Raw genomic sequence first — 25221 nt, 5'->3', positions numbered from 1 at the left:
GTGGAGCTACAGTCAACGTTAACTTTTCACTACATTGCTTTTTCCACTTTCATCACACTGCTTTAAACCAATCAACTCTCAAATGCTAAACCTTTTTGTAACTGCTTTGGAACTAATGAATCAAAATAACTGATTTGAGTGGTGAAGATGGGAGAAGTATCACACAGGGAGAACTGATGGCCACTTGACAGTGTCATGCTACTCAATAGACAGGCTTTTCAGAAAGGCAGCTATGCTGGCAACTGCCCCTGGCAGGCAGTGAGCTTAAATGTCTGGGTTAGCTTTTGATGGTTACTGGAGCAACAACTGAATCCCGAAGAGCAAAGCTGGCTGGTTAAGCCAAGATTTGTGTTACACAAGGAATAAAGTCAATTATCAATGTGGATATTAAACTTCACAGGGTGGGAATAAACTTATTTTGCCTGTAAGTCTAGTTCTGTGTCAAGTTTATGAGATTTCCTGAAAACTGTCATTCAAGGAACCAGAAATAGAGGGCATCTAGATATTTAAGCAGATAACTAGCAAGCCTTCAGTAAATTATTTTGAATTGTGGGAACTTTCATCTGTTCTTATCTCAGGACCCCTAGTTTGCTACTGGTGCCAGAAGCCTCCAGGCCCAGGGTACAGTATTTCCTGGTGATGACTCAGGCTATGTATGAGACCACATATTCGGTACCTATACTAAATCTTTAGGGCACTAACTGGCTTTTTAAAGCATCTTTGGTGGAGCCAAATGGGTTCTGTGAAAGAACCCCACTATCTCCCTCTTGTCTGAGACTGTCATTACCAAAGCCTGGGCTGCTTCTGGTGGGCAAAATGTTAAATGAATTCAGGAAAATTCTGGCACAAATAGAATATTGACAGAATGCTGAATTATAGCCTACTAATAATAGCCTGTTTTTCTGGAGGAGGTGAATAAAAACAGCAAAACCAAAAAAGTTCAATTCTTTACCTTTTATTAGGTTGAGACATATGAAAATGCCAGATATCTAATCATTTTTGACCTATAAAAATGGCAATTTTATGTGGTGGTATATAAAAATAATATTAAAAAAACTCCTTCAAAGTAACTGAAATTTGTTGTTTTGCTTCTAATTAAGGGCTGCATTTCAGTTTTAGATCAATACATTAGGGTGAAATCTATCACAAATCTGGCACGCAAGCTGACTTCACATCTACCTGTTCTATTTTCCAGTACTCCTCAAAACAAACCCTCCAGTCGCTTTCACTTTCAAACCTATCACACTCAGTATTCTGGGCTTACGGGGGCTAATCAGCAGTGTATTTTTTGTTCACTTCTGTAATGTTCCATGTGTGTCTGAGAAAAGGGTTTGCATGTGTCCACAGAGTCCAACCTGTTAACCTGTGTTTGCATCTTATGCAGCTTTCGTCTTTTTGGCAATGACCGAGTGCTTCTTTACCATGGCAATGAATTTGCAGTTCTGCCCTGCACTTGACCAGTTTTCACTTTATATATTCTGAAGCTATTTCAAGAGGTGGTACAAACTGAGGAGCTGAATCTTTTGTATTTCAGTGACTCCTAATCTCTACAGGCTTTTGCCAGTTATGTTATAAACCTTCCCACTCATTTTGTAATTCTTTTTTACTCCTGAGGGTGTCTTTTCATGAGGATAAGTTCTTAACTCTAATTACCACTATTTTTCTTTATGATCAGTATTTTGCTTGTTCTGTTTAAGCAATCTTTTCCTATCCTAAGATCATAAACATATTCTCCTAGATTATCTTCAAAAAGTTTTGTTTCTTTTCCTTTCATCCTTAGATTTAAAAGCCAATTGGAAGTGACTACTGTGTAAGGTGTGTGTGTGTTGGGGGGATGGTGGTCAGGCCTTACCTCTTTCATATTGCTATTTGTAATTCACTTGGCCAACCTGGGTTTTAACTTTGAAATTACTTCGTACTTGTTTGAGATTACTAATGTACCTTGGACTCCTCCTTCCTTTGTGCTATATTTGACCTCTTTTTTTTCTCTCCTTGACTTTTGTTGGGTTTTTGAAAAATTTTGTTTGCAGTTTTTGAATTCCGTTTTTGTCCTACATTAGTTACCACACATTCTTAATACAGTCCCAAGTTACACAGTATTTTATCCTCCTCCTGAATAACACAATGGCCTTAGAATATGAACTATTATCAGTTTTCTCCTGTGTTACACTGTTATTATTTTGGTTTTCTTTTTAACCCTAAAAAATCTGACATTATTTTGTACAATGTTTAGATTTACTTATGTTCATCAATTTCTTTGCTCACCTTTACTTCTCATATATCCAAACCCTTCTTCTAGGGTATTTTCCTTCTTCTTTAAGTATATACTTTATACAAGTGTCTAAAGATGTGCTGATGGTAAACTCAGTTTTTGTTTATCAAAAAATGACTGATAGTGTCTTCATTCATGAAAGATTATCTTTTTAGATACATGTATCTAGTTGACATTGACATTTATTTTCTCTGTACTATCTTTTGGCTTCCAGGTTGCTGCTGTGGTGTCTCTTATCACCTGTTTTCTTTGACATTTTCTGATTTTTAAGAGCTTCTCTTTGCATAGTTTGTAGCTTCTCTATATATCCAGGTGTGATTTAAAAGATTTTATCTTGTTTTGTATATGCAGAACACATTTAACTTACATTCACATTTCCTCAGTTCTAGAAAATTCCCAGCCAATACCTTTCAAATATTTGTCTCTCCTCCACTCTCTCCTTCTAGGTGTGCTAGAAATTCTATCCTCTGCATCTCTTAACCTTTCACACTTTTTTTGCTCTCGTCTCCCTGGGTTGCATTCTGAATAGTATTTTCAGATACTCCAGTTCTCTCACTTCCCCACATATCTAATATTTAACTATCCACTGGATTTTAAATTTCATCATTTATATTTTTTAACTTATATTCTATTTGATTTTTTTCCATTGTGCCTTGCTTTTTGGGCCACTTTTTGGTGACTCGTTTTTCTTTTAAAAAAAATCATTATTTGTAAGCATTTCATACATAGTTTATTTTTAAATTCTCTATCTGATGATTTCCAGTATCTGGAGTATCTGGTGTGGGTGTGTGGAAGGATGGGGTAATCTAAATCTGCTGCTTCCAGTTTCTGCTCAATTTCATTTATAGGGCTTTTCCCATGTGTGTGGGATAATATATACTCAAAACTGGTTGCTATAAATCTGGGGAAACCCTGAGTACCTGCATTTTCCTGTTTCTGCCAGTGGCCAGGGAGCGTTAACAACTCCAGCTGCTGGAACTAGAGCCCCGGATAGTCTGGGAGCTGCTGCTTTATCTTCCTCACTTCGTAGTAGGTACAAGTGTTTAGTTTTGGCATCTGATGCCACAGTGACTTTTGCTTCACCACTCACTCTCCACACTCCACTTTAAGTGGGTTCATTTAAATTAACTAATGAGGGTGGGGGACTTGGAAATTTCCCTTATTTATTGCAAGCCTGTCAATGCTTTTTCAAATTCTAACAGAATCTACTTATAGTGACAGAGTACTTCAGAAAAATTAGTTTGCCATACAAATGGAAATGCAATTCTATCTTCCTACTCTTTTTTGCTCCCATGGGACTTCCCTTACTTTTTCTGGGTAAGGTCAACCATGTATTTAAAAGGAATTATTTAATATTTTACTAAGCATTTCTGAGTTTTTGTTAAGAATTTTCAAGTTATGTATTTTGCTGTACTGCTACCAATTTCGTAAGTCCTCTTTAAAAAAAAAACCCATGTTATTAAACTAGATCTTTATGCCTACATGGTTTTTCTATTCCTACATGTAGGATATCTTGCATTTATCTGTATAAAATTTAATACTGTCAGCTTGGGAGAATTTTCTCATCTACTGAGATTTTTCTAGCCCTGCTCAAAACAATCCAGCTCTTCAAGCTTTATATAAACAGCATGTTCAATTTATAGTCCAGGGGTTATTTCTTGGTCATTTCCTTTACCCACTTTGAGATTAAAGGGGAGGGCATGTTTTACTTTGACTTTTGAGGACACGTTGGAATATACAATGTACAGGAAGTATTCAATAAATGCATACCAATAAATGTCCTTAACTAAGTTACTAATAAAAATACTGAACAGGATAAACCCTGGTCAGAGCCTTGATCCATAAAAAGAGAACCTGTTGCTAGCTGTCAATGACCCACTGATGGGCACTCTTGCGTCCAGCTATTCAATTTGTCATTCACCGATTCAACAAATTTGAGAATGTATTAAAGTTTACATTTTGACCAATTATCTAATGTCTATAAGGATATTCTGAGGGATTTCATTAAGTGTTTTACTAAAATCCAAACAGATTTTGTTCTACAGCATTTCCTTTTTCTACTAGCCTCATGAAGCACTTCTGAATATTCAGATCATACTGATCTCCTTGGCACAACTTTGAACTCAGCAACACTCATTTTTACACTTCATATGCTGCCTTATTGACTGTTTAATGAGTTTATAAATTATCTTCCCATGACATTTAACACAGTACTGAACATACAGCAAACTGACAATAAATAACTGCTTATTATAGCAGAATGTCTTTTGAATATGTGTTATTTGGGGAGAAAATTCTCATCTCTAGTTCCACCTTCATTAGAGGAAAAATGAGAGGGAAGAAACAGGATTCTGCATTTAGAAACCCTCAAGGGAAGGAAATACCATTGCATGTGTTTAACAAAATTATTCACCCTTTAATGAAACTAGCTTTCACATCCTTAAATCTTATTTCTTCAAACAAAGTGAAGCAACAATGCTTGTGAGAAATGTACTCAGTTACAGCAATCCAAAGAACAAAGGGGCCTACACATCTCAGATGATGTGAAATATAATATTTTGAAATGTAGTGCCAATCACCGTAGCACACTAGCACCACAGTCCTAAATATTTTATTTAACTGATGACACCCAAGTGCAACTTTCATAAATTATCAATTTGTGACAAGCCTGAGAAATCCAAATTTTGTGCCAATTCCTTAAAAACAGAATAAAGTATTCTCATATCTTTCTCAAACAATAAGACGAGCGCTGAATGTAACAGCCATTGAGAATCTGCAAAGTTCCCTAGCTCCATGGTTTTCAAAGTATGGTCCATGGAGCTCTGGGAGTTACTGAGACTCCTTCAGGAGGTCTATAAGATCCAAGCTATTTTCATAATACTTAATGTTATTCACCTTTTTTACTATGACGTTTGCACAAATGGTAAGCCAGTAGCACAAAGGCAACAGTGGATACAACTGTTGGCGTCTCGGCACAGCCCAAGGCAGCAGCAAGTCTATTAACGATCATTGTATTCTTTACTGCAACATACTTGTTTATTAAAAAAACACACAAAAAAAGCAAGTTTTACTTAAGAATGTTCTTGATGAAGAAAGCAGAAAAATTACTACTTCATTAAACCTCAACCTTGAGAACATGTCTTTTTAATATTTTAAGTAACAACTGGGAAGTATGCATAAAACACTTTTGCTGCATACCAATGAGTTTTCATGTAACAGAGGCAGGAAAGTTCAGATATGGGTTCAGATTTCACACTACAACTGCCCTTTATTAAACTTGAAACTACTACTTGTCAAAGAAGTATCAAAGAACACTATCCATAATTATCTAAAAAGACAGTTAGTTACGATACTCCTCCCTTTTCCAACCACACTATCAGTGTGATGCTGGATTCTGTTCATGCATTTCACCCAGAACAATGTATGCTAATGGACTGAATGGAGAAGTATAAGAATTCAGCTGCACTCTATTAAGCCAGATATCAAAGAGGTTACAAAAATGTAAAACAATGCTTCTTTACTAAATATTTTTGTTTTGTATTGGAACTTTTCTTTAACAAAAATTTTCTAATGGGTTATGATTATTTTAAATGAATGTAAAACATTCTAAAAATGTTGCTTTAATCTAATACAGTAAGTAATGAAGTATAAATCATATAAATAAAAGCTCTCTGGGCTCCTCAATAACAGTATAAGAGTATAGAGGGGTCATGAGAACAAAGAGTTTGACAACTGCTGCTGTAGCTAATGAAAAACATCACTATGGGGAGCCTTGTGCCACTTTACACACAGCAGGACTTACAAATGACTTAACTAAGTTAACAAGAATACTTCGGAATACTGTTTGCTTCCTGTACATCTCCTCCAGTATTGCAGTGTAAGACCTAAAAATTATTAGATGAATACCAGTCAAGTTCAGAAATGGAACTCTGTCACCACTCCAGAAGCCCTTCTATGTGTCCCATCCCATGCATACCACCTTCCCCCTCTTGCTGTAAAGCAACCATTATCCTGACTTTTATATTAATCACTGCCTTGATATTTTCTTTTTATGGTGGGCTTCCCTAGCATCACAGTTTAGTTTTGCACATTAAAAAGTGGTATCTTTTAATCCAGAGGTTTTTCCAGCATTCCTTTGATTTTCCTGTAATTTATTGAAGAATCCAGGCTGTTTTGCTGGTTGTATATTTTTGGTGCAGTTCAGTCTGTTACTGTTTTTCGGTATTTCCTAAAAACTGACAGATGGATCCAGAGATTGGATCAGACTCAGGTTCCGTCCCCCTTCAGCAAGACCAGAAGAGGCACATAACATCCAACTGCCTCTCTTTTTGTGGTCTTCGGAGCCACTGATGCTCACCGCCTATATCTACTCAGTCAGTGGGGATCATGAGGTGGTGATATACTTTAATTCTCTAATTTTTTCACTTATTAGTTGAAATATATGTATAAAATGTTTTGATCTTCATCTACTATTTGGTTATCTATTGGTTCAGTTCACATAGAAAAAGCAGGGGAAATACTTGATTCATTTCCTGTACCAGTTTTCAAGATAATGAATGTGTTTCCTATCATCCTCTGAAGGTAACCATTTTTATTATTACTTCTTAAATATCATTAAGAATTAATGGATTTAAGCATATTTGATTAACCTCCCTGATAAATTTTCAAAATGCACATTCTGGCTACCCAAAGCAAGGGTTAGATTCCATCAGGTTTACCTGTGTAAAGATCAGCTTCACACCTGAGAAGGTACATTTCCATAAATGAAGACATTTTAGTAAATAGTTCTTAAATACATGACAAAATTCAGAGTAGATTAAAAAGCGTAATTTTCTTGCCACACACGTTGATATAAGTTCAAATAAAATAAAAAATTAGGATATGTTTGCTGATTATGTTTTTAAAAATTCCTCAATGATTTCCCTTTGGTTTTTCAGAATAAGGGGAAATTAAATCTCATTAGCTCCTAAAGCATGTCATGGTTTGGTCTCTTTAGCTACTTTCTGTCAAACTTACCCTCAGATCTTTTTGGGTAGTACACATTTCAAAAAAAGTTACCTGTGTTGGTGATGCTATTTTCTGAAACAATGTTAAAAAACCCACAAAAAGCTAGAGACATTTTACAATTATTTAATAAGAATCTGACTTAGTTAACTTTGGCATTAAAAAAACTGTTAAAATAAATTACTCTAATTAAAAAAATCTGGAAATAAGTTATTGATTGAAAATTATGGGCACATTCTACAGGCAAAGCCTATATACATTCATTTTTAAGTCACAAGGAATATATAACGAAGAAAAGAGTAAAAGGGCTAATAATGAAAACTTTTCATTTTATTATCAATTTGAAGTTTCTAAGAGGGAGAATATTAGCATGTTCGTAGTGAAAAAAATTACATAAAGAAAAGCTTGTTTTCAACAAAATGAGATAGAAGACATTCCCCAAAACATATTTCCCACACTGCAGGACAATTATCCGTAACATTTTAGGGCATAGTAAGATATTTAAAATGCCCAGGTTCCTCATTCTCATTAAATACACACAAGACCTCAACAACTGTATGTAACAGTGTTTCTCAATCTGGGATCCTCAGGTATAGTCTCAGTGTTCCATGAGCTTTCTGTAAGAATTTTATAATGATGAATTTTCATTTTTATGATTGTCTAAAAAATAATGTAACCATATTTTGGGTCATCTGGTTGGTTGATCACTGTATTACCAAGTACTGCCTCATGATTTTGGTGCTTACGTACCTGGTAGGGCTTACTGGTGCCACGTAGTTATACTTTAACAACTGGGGTCTAGTAAAAAAGGAGCAGAGGTGGACTTAATATGTAAATGACGCATTCTACCAAGTGAAGGCCAAGTTACAGTAGGAATGAGTTCCCCAGTTCTCTGAAAGCAGAAAAATGGTGGGAGAATTGGGTTATATGGCACATATTAGCATTGGCATTCTGAAGTCAAAAAAGAACTTACAGAAACTTCTTAATGGGTACGGGACTTCTTTTTGGAGAGACAAAAACGTTCTGGAATTACTGCTAATGGTTGTATAATACTGTGAATTTACTGGAAGCCACGGAATTATATACTTTAAAATGTGAATTTTACCTCAATAAAAAAGAAAGGAAAGAACCTAGAGCATAAGCAGTATTACAGACATCATCACCTAGCCTACTGAATGTATGCTGCCAACTGGAATGCAACTGGTTTTATAGTTCATTTTAAATTTGTAAATTTGCTTATGGTTGCATAAAAGAGACAACTCTATGGAATTTACACCTAGTTTTATGTTTGTTAACATGTTACATTAAGGTCAAAATAATAATTTAAGTAAATACTGCTGTCTTGTGAAACACTATTTGCCCTTTTAAAGGGGGCTGGGCTCTACACTGAGAAAGTTTGAGAAGAATTGATTTGAAAGACTTGTGAACATTACCCACAGCCTATTTCTCTAAAGCTTTAGTAATAAACAGTTTAATAAAAATGGGAACTTAATACAAATTTATCTACTATAAATTACTCCAAGACCTTTGAAGATTCTCATTTACCCTAGCATATCTACTTGCAAAAACTGAATACCAACAATTTGATCACAGTAGCTGCTCAACAAATATACACTGCTTTAAAAAAGAGGAACAAAGATACCAATAATCAGGCACTGAGAAGCAGGCAGTTTCCCTGTTCCTGGGTACTTACTTCAGTCTCTGCTTGATAATCTACAATTAAAGTTATTAGTCAAAAACTTTGTGATTTTAGTGAGCTTTATAACCAATAAGCTAAAAAAAGGAATACCTTCCCTGTTCTGGCAACTGGTAGGTTGTTATAGACAGGCACACTGTAATGACAGAAACAGTAATGGGAACAGGAAGGAAATAGCCAAGGGCTACTTCAGAACCCTAAGGAACTCGGCAAGCAATCTGAAAAGTATACTAAATTCAGCTCCTATGGAGTTACCCAGCAAAACATCAGTCACAAGCCTTCCTATTACATGAGCACTAAGAGGTTTAATCTGGGTAGAAGAGAGATCAAAAGCAACTCTACCTGAAACATAACAGATTAACATGTTCTAAAAAGCAAATAAATAGTTTAATAACTGAACCAAATGTGTTTCGGAAATACACTTAATATAAAACCCAGATAAGAGTGAACTTATTCATTTGTTAATTCAATCAATATTTATCTGTGTATGTCTTCTGGTGGTAATTTATAATCTACCAATGATTATATAAATTGTAGACGTTACTCTAAACATTTTTTAGCCATGCTGAAAATTCTAGAAGATATGCAAACAAAATTTTTTTGAGCCCTTCTGAGCTAGGAATTTAAAAATACAGGTCAATCTTGGAATTCATAGATTTGATTAGTCAGCGTCTGCCAAGAGTAACCCAAAGGCTGATGACAGAGGAAGTTTTTGTTTTGTGGAGCCTGGTATGTAGCAGCAAGGTACTTACACAGGCAGCAAGTGGCCTAGCTAACTATTCAGCATTTACTTTCAACTCTCATTTCATCCTAAAAACTACCCAATATGAAGCAGATTATTATTCTCTCTTTTCAAAGGACAAATAAACAAACAAAATCCTATCTACAGAGCAATGAGTATTTCACATTGGCTACTAACAGCATTACATGAATAAAAGACATTCCAGTTTGGAAATGTCAAGTTAAACTAAGCAGAAAGCAGTTTTAAACTGAAGATCTTCTAAGAGTCCTTTCAGTGTGCTAATGTACACCTGAATTTCTAAGAGATAAAATATATAATTTCCCAACTTCTAAGACCAAATAATCCTTTGTGTGGAACAGCTGATAGACCACTGAGCCATGAAATACTTAGGAAATGCTGCTACTGTGGTCTAACAAAGTTTGAAGATTTATTAAAGTTTAGGGATTCTTTTGAGACTATCAGAATATGTATGATTTAATCATTACAGCATCACTGGTTAGGACAGGCACCTTTCAGGGCAGAAATCTAGTGACCTGGATGTTATGAAGGATTACATTCTTTGAGATTCAAATTGCCCCTGAAGTAAAAAGGCAGAAGTTGCTGTTGATTGTACCTTCTGATACAATGATACAAAGGGAGGTCATGGTGATCCCTAAATGGCTGCTAATCAGAATCACTTGGGGGTACTCTTTAAAAAAATTAAATTGCCACAATTAGGATTCTCATTTGGCAGTTTGAGGTGGGGTGCCAGGTGACTCTGAAGTAGAGCTCAAAGACAGAGGAATGAGACTGGAGTAGCACTGGCTTTCATGAGGATAAAACAGGAGGGCTGATGCCTCTGGCTGACATCACAGAAGGGAATCAAGAAACAACAGATCAGGGACCATGACCATAGAATTTGGTAACTTTTGGACGTTGGTGTATATTGCAGGGCCGTGTGATTGGAACAGTTCAGATGTGGGCCTGAACTTCCACTCCGTAACTGACTAGCTGTGTGAATAGGGCAAGTTATTTAATCTCTCTGTGCCTCAGCTTCCTTCTGTATAAAATGAAAATAACACATACCAGGTTGTTACTGTGAGGTTCAAATTAGGTAATGTATAAAAACACTTAGCAAGGTGGCTGATAAGTGATGAGAGCTGTGGCTGTTATTCCCGGTCAGTCTTCCAGTAGTGATTAGGGGTAGAACTATCAGGGGGAAAGAAGCCTTATGACATTGTTTCGGAGGACACATTCCACAAAAATCTTCTGGGAAAGAACACCTCGTGGGACAGAACAGAGTGGCAACTAACAAAAATGAGGAAAAGCAGACTGAGGCCCTGGGATTTGTAGTGATTGAAGAGAGAAAGGAAGATACTTCTCATACATACTGCTCACAGGGACTGCGCATGGGCATGAGAAGGGCCAAAGGGTTAATCATGAGGCAGTCTCAATACCTTGGACATTTTAAAACACAAAATAAGGCTCTGAAGGTTAAAGTTATTTGCATAAGGTTACACTGCTTTTAATTGGATGAAAATATAGAAGTTGCTTCAAATCCAAAGCTCCTTCCAATAAACCATACCATAAGAAAAAATAAACTCTTAAAGTCCTATTTGTGAGAAAAATGCAAAAGGCCAAGTTATTTAGTAAAAACGAATATGCATACTAACAAATATATGAGTTAAGTCTACTTGTATTCAGTGGAAAAGGAGTATTGGAAAAGATCTAATGCTGGAGCTTAATCCTAGAGTTTTAATCCTGTTCTCACTAATTGTGACTTTGGGCAAAAAGCTTAATTTCCAATTTTTTACTCACCCACAAGAGGCTTACACCTTGATATAAAAATCAGAAGAAATAAAGCATTTAAAAATATTTTGTAAACTAGGTTCAGACTTTTGGTTCTAGCAATATGGTAAAATAGCCTCAAACCTTTGTGACATAAACATCTATAGCTGCTATTTAAATAAGGCAAAAATCCTTTTAAATGCATGGTAGTGGTACCAGGAGTTAAGAGAACCAACTAGAGTCAAAAACAAAGGAGGAACTAAGAAGCAGAGATGTAAGCATGAAGCATAATCTGTGTCTGCCCTGGTGCAGACTGGGGTGGTAGTTTTTGATTCTGGTAATCTAGGCGCTTACATTAGAGATGCTTTGGGCCTGTCTTAGGTGGGCACTTGGAATGAGTCCCCAGGGATTTTTTTGATTCATACTACAAAATAAAGTATCTCAAAAAGAGAGGGAACTTTTAAAAATAATAATTATACTAAAATATAGGTTTAAAATCTGTCCCCCATATAGGGAGATAAAAGGAAGCTAGTCTTCAATCTGAACTATGGGTAGAGGAAAGGAAAATCTAAGAATTTGTAACCGAGGACTGTTATCACATGCTAGCACAGGAAATCGCAGGTTAAGAAACTAACATGTGATTTGTTGAAAGGCAGGAGGCCCAAAGCTAGATCTCTACATCAAAGAGCTAAGCTGTGAATGCAAAGAAAATGTATTGAAGGAAATTAAAAGTGCTACTCCAGTGAAATGAATGGTAAGAAAGAGAAACAACCTTATTGGTGATATGAAGAAAGTTTTATAGGTCTGAATAGAAAATCAAACCAGCCACAACATGCCATAAGCTAAAAGCCAATCCAGAGGAAGGCCCAGGCTCTTCAATTCTGTGAAGGCTGAGAGAAGTTAGGAAGCTGCAGAAGAGAACTTTGAGGCGAGCAGAAGCCGCTTCATTAGGTTTAAATGGCCATCTCTGTAACATACAAGTGCAAGGTGAAGTGCAAGTTATCCAGAAGATCTGGCTAAGATAATTAATGAAGGTGCTACACTAAACAAGAGTTTCAATGTAAACAGATAGCCTTCTATTGGAAAAAGATGCCCTCTAGGACTTTCTTAGAGAGAAGAAGTCAATACTTGGCTTCAAAGGACAAGCTGATTCTCTTGTTAGGGACTAATGCAGCTGGTGACTTTGAGGCCAATGTTCTTTGCCATTCTGAAAATTCTAAGGCCCTTAAGAATGATGCTAAATCTACCCTGTCTGTGTTCTCTAAATGGAACAACAAAACTGGGATGACAGCACCTTTGTTTATGACATGGTTTAAATGAAGGTTTTGAGCTCACTGTTGAGATCTACTGCTCAGAAAAAAGGAGTCCTTTCAAAGTGACAATGCACCTGGTCACCCAAGAGGTCTGATGGAGCCGGACACTGAGATTCATGTTGTTTTCACGCCTGCTAATAAAACATCCACTCTGCAGCCCATGGATGAAGGAGTAATTTCAACTTTCAAGTCTTAAATTTATGAAATGCATTCTGTGAAGGGGATTAAGGGGCACTATAATTCACAATTACAAGATAGGTAGGTCACAGGGAAGGCAGTACAGCATGGAGAAGACAAGTAATGACTGTAATATCTTACTATGCTGATAGACAGTGATTGCAATGCAGGTGGTGATGGACTTAATATAGGTGAATGTTGAAACCACAATTTTGTTCAAGTGAAACCTTCATAAGATTATATCAAAAAGTATCAATGATACTTCAATAAAAAAAAAGAAATGCATTTTGTAAGGCTACAGTTATCATAGACAGTGATGCCTATGATGGATCTGGGCAAAGACAACTGAAAATCTGGAAAGGATTCACTATTCTAGATGCCATTAAGAATGTTTATGATTCATTGACTCATGGGAAGAGGTCAAAACATCAACATTAATTGGAGTTGGAAGAAGTTGATTCCAACCCTCATGAATGACTTGGGGGGCTTCATGACTTGAGTGGAGCAAGTAACTGCAGATTCATTTCTTGAGATGGAATCTACTCCTGGTGAAGATGCTGTGAAGACGGTTGAAATGACAACAAAAGATTTAGAATCTTACATAGACTTAGCTGATAAAGCAGTGGCAGGGTTTGAGAATTGACTCCAATTTTGAAAGATGTTCTACTGTGGGTAAAATGCTATCAAACAGCATTGTATGCTGCAGAGCAACAACCATCTGTGAAAGGAAGAGTCGACTGATGCAGCAAACTTCATTGTCTTATTTTAAGAACTTGCCGTAGCCACCCTAACCTTTAGCAACCACCACCCTGATCAGTCAGCAACCTTCAGTAATGAAACAAGACCTATCTCCAGCAAAAAAGATTATGACTTGCTGAAAGTTCATTTGACAATTAGCGTTTTTAAAATTAAGGCATGTATGCTGTTTTTTTTTAAAGACATAATGCTATTGCCCACTTAACAGACTCCAGTATAATGTAAATGTAACTTTTGTGCACTGGGAAACCAAAATATTCATTTGATTCACTTTATTGCAATATTTGTTTTATTGCAGAGGTCTGGAACTGAACCTGCAGTATCTCCCAAGGTATGCCTGTACTTTTTTTTAAATTGTGCTAACAGTAGCAAAATTAAGATTTTAATGGTTTGACGAAGTTAAAATTCTTACATTGTCTATAGTGAACAATAATATGCAGCTAGCTATCCTCCAAGAGGAGGGCATATGAATTTTTAAAAACTGCATCATCATATTCTAAGATTCTAGCTTAAAAATCATGTTGGTAACAGTATTATTCTGATTACCAATGGACATGTAATACAATTATTACATTCATGAATGAAACATTCTAAATATTCTGTTGTGGGTAAATGTAAACTGGCTTAAAAATGTTTTCTTAATATATCCACATAAATAAAATGTAATATTAAGCAGGAGGCAAAGCTACAGTTGAGTATCAGAACAGCTGTTTGAAAACAGATTGGGGAACTAATGATTTATATAACCCTGAAGCCTTGAATTAAGAGGTATTTTCAAACTGTAGCACATCACCTATTAAATAAAAGTAACAATCAAATCCTGCAAAAAAAAAAAAAAAAGAAAGACATTTTAACTGCTGAAATCTCAGAATGTGATGTTCACCTATAATCCTGGCAGTAACATACTATACAGTATCTCACAGGCCAATTAATACTTTGTTGCTTTTAGAAATGTATCCTTGAGTCTCTAAAGGAAGTCAAAATGTATAGTAAATACACACTACAGGCAACTTTCATTGAATATGCCCATTGCATATGTTATTTCTTTATATAGGTATATGCTTGTATATCACAGGTGTCAAGAATGAACAGTCTATAATTTCTGAGCCTAGCTGAGATTAAATATTCTGAGATAGCATCTCCTCTTGCCTGACTTACATTCTAACAATACTACACGTTTTCAAAGTTTGCTAGTAAGAATGAAAGATTTAAGAAATAAAGGTATAAAGAGGACTGAGTTTTTACTGGCCTAATAAGTCAGAAGAAAGCTTCTCGGTGCTGCTTATCTCTCTTCCCAAGAGAAACCCCGAACACTGTATGCACTCCTGTGGAAGACGCAACAAGGAAGAAGCAGTAGAAACTCGAAGCAAAACATTGAAGGCAAAGAAGACACAAGCAATCACAAATACTTAACCTTGGAACCCCGAATGCTGATTCAGAGAAGCAAAGAATCAGAGATCCATATTTACTCTCCGACAGAAAAAAGTAGAAGAGTAGTATTTCTTAACAAGTTTTGGCATATATGCCACATACATGTTGTTTTCTGATTCTCTGGAATTCTAAATAATTTCTCTTTAACTGTTTAGTAAACTATCAATTTGCCTTTCAAGTTTATACTACCATAAGATCTAAGAAAAATGCTTTCCAGGAGCTTAAGTCAGCAAATAAGGAGTACTGGGCAAGCTACAAAATAGAAGATTTAGAAGAATCTCACAACAGAAGAAATAGGAGATATAAAAGATGACATCCTTTCTGGATACCCCACCCCTTAAAAACTAGTTATGATGAGAGAATAAAGAAAAATGAATCTGGTTTTCCAACAGTTAAAAATGGGATGGGGAAACAAAACAGGCCAAGAGCAGATTGAGTCCATTTAGTCTGAATTACCTTAATAATAAAACACGTTTAAATGGTATTGATGGCCGGAATAGTCAACATTGTAAGGTTTACTCAACTCCTGAGAATATGACCTCTTATTTCTTGCATTAAATGCCAATTTCACTAATGATTGTTAAAAAAGTATTTTACCTCTGCTGCTTGGTTATACAATCTGAGGCTGTTCCAGCAAACAAACTAAAATAAAATACCAGAGTTTCACTCAAGTTTTGCACTTACTATAAGACTTAGTAAGAAATAGGATAGGTGCACAGTGTGAGCAGCTAACATTATACATTTACATCTGAAGGCTACTGAAACGGGCTTTTACTATGAAAACGTTTTAACAAGTTGGTAACAGGTAACAATCGCCTCTGCACATCTCTACTCAAATGTGTCTCAGCACCTCAAAATCTGTACAGTCAAGATTGACCTTATTATCATTTTCAACATCTTGTTCATTCATTTACTCTCCATTTAGCTGCCCAGAAATGTAGAAGCCTGCCTTCTCACTCCCACACATTCTACTGTGAACTAAATCCCACCAAGTGTAACCTTCTCTACATCATTCTCCTGTCTCCATCCTCCCAGGTACTATCTTAACCTTAGTTTAAGTAAGTCTCAATTATTTCATGTACAAACTATTGCTTCATCTCCTACTTTGTCCACATACAATCAGTTTTCTATACTATCACTACAGTGATGTGATTATTCTGTCACTTCTACTTAAAAACCTTCAACTAGACATTTACAGTACAAATCCTTTATTAAGAAAGAACAGGTTCTTCATGTTCTGGTCCCTTCTTACCATTACTGTCTCATTTCTAACCTTGCTCCTCTTTAGTTCCTATAGAGCAGGAACATTTAATTGCTTTCACTCTCCTGGAATGCTCCATGAATGGATATAGCTTTCATTATGGTATTATCTCTGCTTGGTATGCTCTTAACCTGGAGAACACCATGTCTTTTTAGATCTGGTTTATGCATTCACCATTTTAAGAAGCCCTTCCTGGCTCTCTGAGGGAGGACCAACATTTGTGTCTCATCATGTCCCATGCATTCATGTGTCATATCACCTGTATCACTCTATATTCCTGTATTAGTACACATTTGTAGCTACTAAGGTCCTTGAGCATAGATGCTGTACCTTATTCACCTCTATTTTTCCACTGCCAAGCAATCTGATAACACAGCACACAATAAAAAAAAAATACCAGGTGAATGAAGGAATGCTTACAGACGTGTACTTAGTTGTCATCTTTCCTACCTCATCATATCACCAAGAAGATGATACTATTCTAAATAACACTATTTTGTCAAATAGAAAATAGAGGTCATGTTTAGGGTGCATTACAAAACATCAGGACAATCAAGAATGTAGCAAGAACTATGTCTGAAACCAGAAATGACAGAAGTTGTTTAAAAACAACTTTTCCGGAAGCCTCTAAAATACCTGTTTGCTACCCATTTCCTTATATCCATATATAAGAACATCAATAAAAGAGCCATATGCTACTTGCTTAGTGTTAGCTGGTGTATTTAGATTCCTACTTTAGGCAAACATTTATTTCTAGGATGGATTATACTGACATGACTATCTATATGTTAAGAACAAGGCAGTTCATCATGTATAATAATTCATAATTTTTTTTTCTGCCAAAGAGGACAATTATTTGATGTTTAATGATCTCCTTTTCAGTGACCTGAGAAAGCCTTTGAATTCAATCTTAAAATAGGCCATCTTAATCATTTTAACTTAGAATATTTCTGGGTTATTTTCAGAGCTAATGCTATCATTTTGAAAAACCTTAAGGTCAATAATATTTTAAAACGAGTAGCTGAAGGGAGCCAGAATTGCTAGTATATTAAGACTGAGCACCCTGAATAAATGATTTCATGGTTTAATCCCTTCCTCAATATTCTCTGCCTTATCTGTAAAATGGTTTCAAATACATGGGAGTTCTACAAGGTTTGTTTTTGCAAAGTACTTTGGAGAAGAATACATGTAGGCTACTTAAAAAACATTTTTAAGTTCTTAAAACACTACTTACTGTCAGTAAAAATCTGAATTTTTTGACTGCTGTATTTTTTACTGTAGGAATTGGCTGGTTCCTCACTCACTTGTCTAAGAGATCAGAACATCATAGGCTCGAAGCATGAACAGTTAAGTAATCTTAAATACCTTAATATATCTATTCACATTCACTTACCTGGGAGAATGATCATCTAGCTTATTTTTATAAGTACCCAGGAAAGCAATTCGATAACCCATGTTCCATTTTTGTTTCCAATCTCTTTGGTTCAATGACAAGTTTTTCTTATACTAAAGTAGCTATTCAGTAGATGTTTCTGTGATAATGGAAATATTTTATACCTGCACTGTGTAATGTGGCAGTCACTAGCCACATCTGGCTACTGGGCATTTGAAATGTAGTCCCAATGACTGAAGAACTTAATATTCAAATTAATTAAATTTAAATGTAAATAGCAACATATGGCTAGTGGTTATCATTTTTGCAGTACAGTACAGGTCCCAGAATGCCACAGTCAACAAAACATATCAAGTCTGACCTGGTTTCTATCAAACTGGACTTTGCTTAGAACCACACCGGGCTAGTCCCTTCTCTATCCAAAAGTCAGGTAATAAATTTGAAGGGACATATCCCCCATGACAATGCAAACTTTTCCTGTAAAGGGTTTGATAGTAACTATTTTAGGCTTTGTGGGTCAGTCTCTGTTACAGCTATTCAACTCTGCCACTGTAGCACAAAAGTAGCTATAGAAAATTTATAAAGGAACTCATGTGGGTGTGTTCCGATAAAACTTTAAGAATACTGAAATTAGAATTTCATACAATTATCATGTGTCATGGAATATTACTCTCTTTTACCTTCTTTTTTTTAAACCACTAAGAATTGTAAAAAACGGTTCTTAGTTCTTAGGCCATAAGAAAACAGGCTCTGAGGCCAAACCACCAGCCTGGTTTATTTCACAAACCTCTTGAAATACACTAAAGGTCAGCAAGCACATGAAGAGATACTCAACATCATTAGTCATCAAGGAATCGCAAACTAGAACTACAGTAAGATCCCACTAGGGAGGCAATACCAAAGGTTGGTGAAGATATGGAGCACTTGGTACTCCTATGTACTGCTGGGGAGAAACTAAAATGGTACAATCACTTTGGAAAACAGAGTTTCTTTAAAAAGTTGAACATACAGCATCCAGCCATTCTACTCCTGGGTGCTTAACTCGAGAGAAATGAAAATTCACGTCTACATAAAGACTTGCATGTGAATATTTATAGAGCCCCTTTATTCACACTGACTAAAAACTAGAAACAGCCAAGTACTCCCCCAGGGGTGAAAAGATACATAAAATATGGTTCATTGATACAATGGACTACGACTCAGCAATATAAAGTGACCAAGTACTGACACTATGCAACATCCTGAATGACTCTCAAAATCACTATTTTGGGTGAAAGTAAAACACAAAAAAGTACAGGGGAGTAAGTTCATTATATAAAATTCCAGGAAATGCAAGCTAATTTAAAGTGACAGAAAGTTGACCAGGGTTGCCTGGGACTGAGGAGAGGACAGATTCTGGAGTTAAGAGGAAATGTGTATTTTGATTGTATACACAAAGATGATTTAAAGGAAGTCCTCATTCCACCAGCATCAGATTTACCTACAGAAATCTCTAAGAACTGGTATCTTCATTTTTATAAATGCTGTATACATTTGAGGAGCTGGATAAGGGAGAGATAGACAAGAGCTAGTTTGAAGTCTCACACTATCTCTGCGGATGGGAAATGTGCCTGTGCGACCTCTAGAGCACATTAATAGTAACCCAAATCAAACAGCTTTGAAAGGACAGGTTTTAGGAATTCTGTGAACAGAAACCTTTCCTGTTCACAACATTCTGACCTCCCAGTTTAACACGGATTTTAAGTCTGACTAAAATGTAGAACCCCAAGAATTAGGAAATAACTGTTTATATTACAAGTTTTCATTTGTAACACCTTTGGGATAATGTTCCTATTTTGAATACACCCTGTTGCTCAGGTTCAATTTGTTTAACAATATTTTGTTACAGGTCTTATGAAGGCTTGAAAAAATCCGCTTGGCTCTGGAACAATATTATCAGTTCAAAATATTAAGAGTAAGGAAAACAAGGTCCCATTTCCCAGTGTTTTATTTATTCTTTTAAATTCTTGGGTACGCCTCAGATTAGTTTCTGACAAGACCTTTTCCTCAGATGGGTCAATGACAAGCTGACAATAAAAATAATTACTTATTAACACAAACAAACAATAGTCTACACATAATTTGTAGCTACACACTAGGCAAAAGTGGGATGGGGTTTTTTCCAGTTGAGTACAACTATGTGAAATACAGATTATTTTCAGAGCAAACTATGTTACAGTTTCCTAAGTCAAATTAAATTTCATGCTTGACTCTAGATGATATCCTTCGGAAAAGAGAAAACACCGAAATTCAGGAGTCAGTAGAAGTGAATGAGGTTAAAAAAATGAACTTTGAGATGATTTTTGCAAACTTAAGATACACGCTCTCAAAACTGCAAGTAATTCTAATTGGAAAAAACCCTGCTTTTCCCTTTTCTGGCCTTACATACACCCCTTCCAACCATAAAATTAACTCAAACTTTAGGGAAAATGTGTAGCAAACTCAGTTCTTTCTGAGACTACACAATTCAAAAACACTGTAACTTTTTATCACACTAAGTACAAATGAGATCAGCATTTGTGTTCAACCAACTTCACAGACTTAAAAATGAAAAGTCCACCACATCTATAAGATTACAACTTTCTGACATAGCACAAAGGATATTTTATTAATCCAATTTCTTTCAGAGGTATTCATTGGAAAGCATTTTGATTGTTTTTCATCTAACTGATCTTTCTCTAAGACAATAATTTTTCAGTCTACTGGCATCAACGTGACGAGTAATGTCAACGTCTTGTCCAATAGGAAATGTCTTTCATTTGCTTACTGTTCGACTACGGGAACTCTTTACTCATTATTGGGGACATAAACAAGCCCAATTTGTGAGAAGTACTATAGAGTTAGTTCCTTGAAAAAAAAACCTGTGCATTTAAGAAATTAGGAGGTGGGAAGGAGGAAGGCATATTTAAGGTAGATGCAATGGAAATATTAATATTAGCATAAATATTATAAAAAATTTATAATCATGGACCTACTGAATTGAGAACTGTAATTTATCTGGAGAGAATAAGGATGACAATTGGAAATCTCAGCCAGAATGTGGGAAGTGTAAGGGACTTAACAGATCACCTCATCCAGGGACTTAACAGATCACCTCATCCAGGCTCAAAAACTAAAGGAGTTGCCTGATTAAATGGCATAAAAGGGCTTAGCACAGTGCCTGGCATCAGACAGGTGCTCAATAAATGTTAATTCCTTTTCTTCTACCCCAACCAAGGCACCACACCATTAAGTATTATATAATAACTACCACTACCATCATCACCTAAATCTTCCAACACTTCGCCAGTTTTCCAAAGACATGAGGAGGACCTTCCATCAGCCTATATCAAGGAAAATTTCATTATTATCTGATACCTACCTTACAGAGATTAAATGAGACCATATAAAGCGGCAAGCAGCTAAAGTTCGATAAATGCTAGCAAGAAGTTTCCAATTATGCCTTCTCTCAAACACACCCTTTCCATTTCTGCTAGTAGGGGTGCATGGGATCATGACTGTGTATCTCTTGTGTGTATAAATGTGTATGAAGGAGTGAAGAGCTGGGGATGCAAATATCAGACATACCTAGTGCCCAGTTTTTGACAATTCCTCTCTTTTCCCCAAGATTTTGATATGCCTGCCTGGGTACCAATCTCATTCCACTGAGAATTCCTTGCTGTAGTGAACTAACCTTTCACACAGGCCACAGAGAAACACTTGTAAACCAGTTTTTCAAAAAAAATGTGGACATTTCATCTAAAAAAAAAAAGAATCTATCTTTAAACTCTAGTTCTAAAGTCCACAAATAGCCTGAAACTCAAAATAAATTTTTCTGTAGGTATGCTTTTCCCTCCCTAGGGAACAGAGAGTTTCCATCACATTCTAAAAACAACAAAAAACAAATCAAACTCTCCTAAAAGCTGAAGAACCATGGCTCTATAATGCTTCCGATCTTTGAATTCAAATTCTGAGAGAAAGGCTTTATGCAGCTTGACTTCTAAAAGCATATTTAAAAACCAAATGACAGGATAGTAGTTACCCTTAGGAGGAAGGAAGGGTGGCTATTGAAGGGGGCATCAGAACTTTTGGGGCACTAATAATATTGTGGATTTGGATGTTGGTTACATGAGTGTTCACTCTGAAAATTCATCAAGCTGAACACCTATGATTTTTGTATCTGTCTGAAGATATATTTCAAGAAGTTAAAAAAAAACTCAAAACATTAACAAAGATGGGTTGCTTACACAATGCAGACATCATATGTAATGTAAAAGAGAAGCCTTAAAATGATGTACTAGGAGAGGCCTATGCAGTTAAGGCATGAAACTTGTGGACAACAGCCAGTGAGACATTGTGGCCCTTTCGTCCAAGAGCCTGCAGGAAATTCACTGAGGTCGGCCAATGACCACGTGAGTAAGCTTGGAAGCGGACTCTCTATCTTCACTCAAGTCGAGAGACTGCGACTCCGCTGACAGTGTGACTGCAAAGACCCTGAACTAGAAGCACCTAGTTCAACCACTCCCTGATTCCTGACTCTGAGAAAATTTGAGATAATGTATGTTTGGTGTTTTTTAAAATGATGCAATTGCTAAACACTTCTCTTCCTTACGTATATTGAAGTGAGCAAAGTAGCCTCAGTAGTTGTACCCACAGAGACATTAGCTTATTGGTTTGAACTGGCAACTTTCCCGTCTCAGAAGACTGGAACAATATTGCTTTCAAAATCCAACCAAGAAAAAAAAAATACAGCTGGTGATTATGAACATCAATATCTGGATCAAATGGAAGTTAATTTCTCTGTAAGCTACAGAACACAGATCCTCTCAATGCTTCTGTCCCCTACCCCCATTTAGATGCCATTATAGTAATGTTTTGTGCTTTGCTGCATAAGAGTTTGAATGATACCACATGCATACATACATCCCTTAATTTTTCTGAACGCATTCCTTACTAAAAGAAATACACTAAAGGCAGAGTTACCAAGTAAAGATAATATGTGCATACATATCATTTGTGTAAATTCACAGAAGAGGTTAACTGGCATGAGTGAGGGGATGTAGTTGTTTCAGTTTCATCTAAAACAAATGTAGCATATTTAGAAGTCAATTCGCTACTTCTTATACATCTGGACAAACCTGGCCCAGAGAGTGTCAGACCCCAACACTTCAGCACTCTGGCTACAGTCTTTCTCAGCTCTGAATCCTCTGCAGTAGTCTTGCTCACATTAAGCATTATGGTATTAGTTTAGCTGAAGAAAAGTTAAAATAGCTGTTTTTTTCCATTCAAATTCTCAAAATATGTACAGACGCCGCTCCTCAAAATGGACTATTATACCCATAGCTCTATCATTTCCTTGCATATTTTTAAAACTGAAAAGACAACTATCACTTTTGTTATAATCAGGCTAAACTTGCACTCTGTTAAATTTTAACCTGCCAGTTGTAATGAAACTTCATGACTCCCTAGAGTTAGACCAGTGGTCAATATTTAATTATTGCACCTTAAATTTAAAACAAAATATGACTATTTGAAATAATACTTTGTTACTACATAGTCATAATGCACAGACCAGTAAATAATGCTGTAAGATTCTGTATAAGGCCTAGTCTAGCAATATCATCCAATAAAATCCCAGAGCTATCTTTCATTTATATTATATAGCTAATATATTTACATATATTCATATATTAATATATTTAACATAACATTATATATTCTTTCATTTTCTCTCAAGATCCTGAACATCAGTCAGCACTAGAAAAGCTATCATCTATTCTTCTTTTTCATGACCCATGTACACTAAGAGCTGTCTTCATCTCTGCAATAGCTAGCCAGCAAGATATTGAATCCTCATTATCTTCATTTAATGTTACAGGTTAAAAAAAAAAGGTGGGCGCCTGAAGATAAATACAAGTGAGTAATCTTTTTTTTTTTTTTTTTAAGCAGCCAATGCTCTGTAATCACTGTCTCTGTGGTACATATTAGGTAAGGTCATCTAAGACCACGAATAAGAAAGCCATCACAATAAGGAGCTGCTTACAGCCACTTTTTGAAAAAAGATGGACTATGACATCAATAGAACTAAAAGACACCTCAAATATTGTAATTTTCCCATTACTAATGTTTTGTGACACTTAAATCTCCCACAAGACACCTATCAGGAGAGATGCTGAGGACTTCAGCCTGAGAATCATATGATGCTTGCTTAGTGTCTGTCAGTAAAGAAAACTGCTCACCCTGGTGGTTCAGCAAAGTACTAGATATAAAGTGACTCAACTGTTTAGTACTACGTATGAGACTTTCAAATAATCACCGTCTTGAATGTGTAATAGTCTCCTCTTTAAACTTCATATTCAAACAGTGTTATGAGAAAAGTATTCCTCCCCCCACCAAAGCATTTCAGATTTGTCTTTAACCCTTTCATTTGTTTACTCATTCCATATGGGGTTTTCTGCTATGATGAAGTTCCATGTGTGAGTATCCAATACTAATTTAGTGGTCTAACAAAGAGCAATATGCCCCATTCTATCTAAAAAGAAAAAATTCTCTTACACACTTGTCCTGTTGATACAAAGACCACTAATTTAGAGAGTAACATACTGCAGCTCTTAAAAAGTAAAAATACTGACGGACATACTCCTCTGTTTTGAAAAGTTAGTATATTCTTACTTAGCTAGATTTTTGTTTTGGGGTGGGTGGAGCATAACATCACTTTACAAAAAGTAAGGCAGACCTTCCTTTGAGCCAAACATGATGAGGATTGCATCTTGACTTTCCTCTGGTGAGGAATGGTACAACCTTTTTGGTTCAAAATGTGAAAGAGATCACACTGGGAGATACTTCTTTACAGTAGAAGAGTTTTATATTCAATAAAAGTACACTGACTTCTGCTTTCCAAAGCATCATTAAGAAAGGCTATTTATTCAAACCATGTTCTGGAATGCTCATGGACACTTTTTTTTTGCATGGATAGATAAGGGTACAGGACCCAAAGTCAAAAGCCTTTGGTCCACTTAGCCTTACTATAAGTTCTCTGCTTTGGTTTGTTCCTTTGAAATGAGAAGTAATTCTTGCTTAACTACTCTTTTTGGATGGAAGAATCCTTTTAAAAAAAATCACATAAACTCCTTCATGTCTCTTAGAAATGGCTGCTATAGAACTCAAGGTGCTACACTATTATTATTATTATTATTATTATTATTACCTTATATCAAGTTTTGCTGGTTCTTCTGAATTACGCCATGATACTGACTTTGAAACAAAAATCTTGTGATCCCCTATCTGTGGTTACAATTTTTAAATAATTTTGCCCTGATAACTTGTCCACCCCATTCCAAAGATCTACTCTACTGATCCCTGGCCTGAAAATTTGCTTAGTTTCCTTTCTC

General features: G+C 35.9%; 1 protein-coding gene across 3 annotated transcripts in view; it reads right to left on the bottom strand.

Annotated features, from left to right (window-relative positions):
- XPO7 (exportin 7) overlaps nucleotides 1–25221 on the bottom strand; it is a 76015-nt gene that overhangs the window by 49516 nt on the left and 1278 nt on the right. The gene's annotated exons all lie outside the window — the stretch shown is intronic.

This window comes from Manis javanica, chromosome 3 (genome assembly GCF_040802235.1).
Source record: "Manis javanica isolate MJ-LG chromosome 3, MJ_LKY, whole genome shotgun sequence".
Classification (NCBI taxonomy): Eukaryota; Metazoa; Chordata; class Mammalia; order Pholidota; family Manidae; genus Manis; species Manis javanica.
Note: the sequence above shows the minus strand (reverse complement) of the source record. Positions and strands in the feature narration are given on the sequence as shown.